At 45.0% G+C, this 4,760-nt stretch overlaps 1 protein-coding gene across 2 annotated transcripts in view; it reads right to left on the reverse strand.

Annotated features, from left to right (window-relative positions):
• Positions 1–4,760, reverse strand: part of CHI3L2 (chitinase 3 like 2) — a 69,503-nt gene that overhangs the window by 62,844 nt on the left and 1,899 nt on the right. The gene's annotated exons all lie outside the window — the stretch shown is intronic.

Here is a 4,760-nt window from a genome sequence, read left to right on the forward strand (position 1 = left end):
ACCAGGTTGAGGAGCAAGTTAATTCAATCTCTTTATCAGCAATGTCCTTCAGAGACTGAACAACCTACAGGCTTCTGAAAAAATCTTTGTGCTAATTCAATAATTGATTATTAATTTGAGAGAAAAATAATCATTTCTCTCACTGCTCATCCACTTTTGGTGTCTACTTGTTACCCACCACTCCCTCGTGGCTTCAAGACACCATGCTGAATGCACAGTGTCCACATCCCAGTCAACAGTCTGTGGAGATAGACTAAACCAGGTTGAAGGTAATCAGCAGAATCAAACCTGTCAGTGAGTTAGGGGGATGTCTACCCCAAGCATGTGAAGACTTCCCCTGGCAGAATGAGCAGATGAGAACAATTTGTTCCAATGGCCATGAAGGCAGCTGAAGTAGGTGCTGTGGAATACTTAGAGCTTGGTCAGGTGTCAAAGACACCAAGGTCATCCACCGCATGCTGGGCCATCACCAACCATCCTGACTTTTGTCCTGCCACTGGATTTGAATGACTCTGTAAGAGAGAGTGGGGCTGAGGACTCTGTGCAACTCTGCCTCACTTAAATCCAATTCACACACAAGACACAGCCCCATGATGTCCTCTTTGAAAATGAAGGATGAACAACAACTCATCACTGTGTGGAGAGGACCCTGGGTACTTGAAAGCTATGCCGGCAGAGTATGAGGCCTGGTAGCTCATAAGCTGGAAAGGTTTTGAGTACACACCTGGCTGTTCTTCTATGGACCATTTAATTAAGTCTCCAGAGGCTTCTCACCAATTTGGTCACAGGTTGATGACCAATTTTCAAAGAGTATCTACTAAGTCAACCAACCCACAAGCATTTATTTACGAAGGACTCACAGTATGCCAGGCACTGTGCTTGGTGCCAGAATACAAAAAGGAAAATGAAATCATTCGAGTCCTCAGTGAGCTTACATTCTGATGGGGAGACAAGATGTGCTCATAGAAGAAGCCACAAAATATATTCTAAATAAAGGCACAGTAAATTTGAGGGTGAAGTACTAGCAGAAGGGGAAAGGGAAGGGGATCGGGAAAGGCCTCATATAGGAGGTGACATTGATCCGAGCTGTGAAAGAGTCTGGGAACTCTAAGAGTCAGAGATGAGGAACGAGTCCATTTTTAGGTACACAGTACAACTTGTGCAGCTCCGGAGCAATGGAAAGTGGAATGTCACGAGTGAGAAAGCAGGAAGACCAGTTTGGATGGACTCTATAGTATGGGAAGGGGAATAATGTATGTAATAAGCCTGTATAAGTAGGTTAGAATGAGGTTGAGAAACGTTTTAAAATTCCAAACAGAGGAAATTGCAATTAATCCTACAGGTAACAGAGAGTCAATAGAGTTTATTAAGTATGGGAGTGATATGGCTAGAACGGCACCCACAGAAAATTGTTTCAGCAGTCTTGGAGGGAGATTGGTAGACTAGAAGCAGGGAGACCAATTAGGAAGCTATTGCTCTAGACCAGATGAGATGTGATGAAAAGGGCTCTGTGAATAGATAAAAGGGGACAGATGAATGAAATGTTATACTTGACAAAGCTTGCCACCAATTGGGTGTGGGATGTGACTGATGGAGAGCAAGCAGGTGAGGATAACTCTGAAGTTGTGATTCCTGGTGGCTGAAAAGATAGCGTGTCCTCAATAGAAAATTGTTAGAAGGGTTGGTTTGGAGGAGAAAGATAATGAATTCTGGTTTGGATATGTTGAATTTGAGATGCCTGTGGGACATCCAATTTAGTTGTTCCTATGGGACTGGTGTTCAAGAGAGAGAGTAGGCCTGAATGTATACAGGTCTAGGAATAATCTTTGTAGAGATGGTATTTGAAACTGTAGTCATTGATGAGGTCACTCAGAGAGTGTAGAGAGACAAGGCTCAGAATAGAACTTTAGAATACACTTATAGTTAGAAGGTAGAATACTGATTATGTTCCAGTAGCAGATTGAGAAGGAGTGGTCAATCAGGAAGAAAAAGATCCAAAAAAGAAGAGGGTCATGAAAACCAAGAGAGGAAAGAGTAGCCAGGAAGAGAGGGTGGTCATTGGTGTCAAATGCTGCAAAGAGATCAAGAAAGATGAGGATTCAGAAAAGGCCAGCAGGTTTGCTGGTTAAACGATCATTGGTAACTTTTGAGTGAACAATTTGAGTTGAGTGAGGAAGTAATGGAAGGGTTGCTTCCTGCATAGGTAGAAAGTGAAATTACATATCCTTGAGGTATTAAAATATAAATAGAGGTGGACTAATTACTGAAGGGTAATTGAAGAAGAGAGATTGTGAAAAGGAATTTGAGTTGTGATTCAAAAGGAAGAGTGGGTTGTGGCATGAGGGGCAGAAAATTTGGGCAAAAGTCGAGTCTCCCTCCTAACCTGCTCACTCTTCCTCATCCTTCTCCCACACCCAATTGGTAGCAAGCTTTGCCAATTCTAGCTTTGCAAAATTTCATTCATCTGTTCCCTTTTATCTGCTCCCACAGCCATTTTCACCACATCTCATCTGGTCTATTGCAATAGACAAGTAATAATCAAGTAATCCGTCATGTACTGAATATCTAGTAGGTGCCCTGAATTATATGGGGGGGGGATGACAGAAAAATTATATGATAAAGTCCCTTCCCTTAAGAAACTTATGAGTTAGTTGGGGGTGGGTGGATTATGGAGGAAGACATGCATGCATGAACCAGAAAACAATACAAGACAGTGTATAATTAAGCCTAAATTGCATAGTACAGACTAAAAGTGCTGTCAGACTCTTTTAAGCTGAGACTAGACTATTTAATGCTAGGGTTGGACTCTCTACCCCCAGTCTCCCGTCTCTCCACCCAAAGTTGTATAATCTGTACTCAAAGTGTTGCTTGGAAGAGGTTTCAGGCAACGGTAGAGGAATTTTATAAAGGCTATTTCTGCAGAGTCTTAATCAAACTCCCTTCAGGGTCCTTCTTCCTGATTAACCAAAATGGAGGAGGGGTATCAGCAGTTCTAGGGGCAGAGCCAGGGCAGAAGATCTATCAACAGAAGGCCCTGGAGGTTGAGGTGAGCCATTCTAGGGGGTGGAAGTTTGGATTTGCAAAAGGGTGGAATCCTGCAAATGTTGAGATTCACCTCCAACAACCAAGGTATAGAGTCTGAGAAGATTTGACTTGGATTGCTGAAAGGATGGCATAGGCTAGGGATATTGGTGGAGATGAGATAGGATAATAGATTCAGGACTGAAAAGGGGCCTCAGAAGTCACCTAATCCAATTTCTTCATTTGTAGATGAAGTCCCTACAACCGGGGAGGTTACTTGCCCAAGGTCCAGAGATATTAAATATCAGAGAGGGGAACTCAAGTCCTCTAATTGAGAGCTCTTTCCACTCTACCACATGACCTCATTCCAGGAGTCCAAGTGCGAGTGAGGTGGAAAGAAGAAGAAAAAAATAAGCAAAATAAAAATGGGAGTAGGAATTGGGAAATGAGCAAGAGCTAAAACAGTGTCAGGGAAAGAGGGGCATGATCCTTTGGTTCCGATCTAGACACCTGGCAGGTTTATTAATAACCATGGAATACCTTGGCATATCTCTGCATCTCAGCAGAAGAGGGTACTTTTCCTCCAGAAAGAATCACAAAGTTGGAAGGGACCTTAGAAGTATTCCAACCAGTACCTAAAAAGTTATTTTCTCAAGATCCCTCCAAGTCTTCCATCCAGCCTTCCCTGGAGGTGATGCAATGGTCTGAGAGTCAAAGGACCTCAGTTTATTTACTTTTAATTTTTTTTGGAGGCAATCAGGGTTCAGTGACTTGTCCAATAAGTAGTAAGTGTCTGAGATCGAAATTGAATTCAGGTCCTCCTGACTTCAGGGCCAGTGGTCTATCCACCACGACACCTGGGCTCAGTTTAAATCCTGTCTTTGTCATATCTGTGTGATCTTGTGCAAGTCGTCACTGAACTTTTTGGGGGCTCCTTTTATTCCTCTATAAAATCAGAGAATTCGACTAGATGGTTCTAAGGTGTCCCCCCCCTCCCCCCGCCTCTGAATCTGTGACTCTACAAACATCTCCAGTGAAGAGAAGATTGCTACCTCCAGAGACAGGCGTCTCTCTTCTGGACAGCTCTCATTTCTAGGAAGTTTTCCCATCTAGCTTAGTTTGGCCCGTTGGTGCAAAGTAGAATTCCTCTTACTGGTAGATTCTTTTATATTTGATGACCCCATCAGTGTGTTCTTGTCCCTCTCCCCACCTCCACTCCCCACCCTCAGCCTTCTCTCTATACGGGCTAAACATCCTCAGTTCCTCTAACCAATCCTTGTATGGAGTGGCATCCAGTCCATCCAACGCTCTCCAGCTCGTCAATGTTTTCCCAAAGTGAGACGCCCAGAGTTGAGCACAATTCTCCAGCAGTGGTCAGACAGACCAAGGCAGGGTAATTAGAACACTATCTCGACCTCCCCTCCCACCTCTTCTTTTGAGAGGGCGGGAAGAGGAGGAGATCCAAAAGTCACAATCTCCTTCTGAGGGTCGGGAGAGCCCAGCCCCTGGGATTCAGCGCCGCCCCATTCCCGGAGAGCTGGGCGCGGACGCGCTGTCAGCCGCCGGGACTGGAGCCCTGAAGTTGGAACTAGAGTCAGCTCCTCCGGCAGGTGAGGAGAGGGCGGCTCCAGGGCCCGGAAGGTGAGCTGCCCCACCCCCGGACCGCCCTTCTCTCTCCTTCCCCCGCGTGAAAGTGAAAGTGCCATGGCAGCAATGGGGGGTGGGGTGGAGTAGGGGGG

This window comes from Phascolarctos cinereus, unplaced genomic scaffold (assembly GCF_003287225.1).
Source record: "Phascolarctos cinereus isolate Bilbo 61053 unplaced genomic scaffold, phaCin_HiC Scaffold_5;HRSCAF=322, whole genome shotgun sequence".
Taxonomy (NCBI): Eukaryota; Metazoa; Chordata; class Mammalia; order Diprotodontia; family Phascolarctidae; genus Phascolarctos; species Phascolarctos cinereus.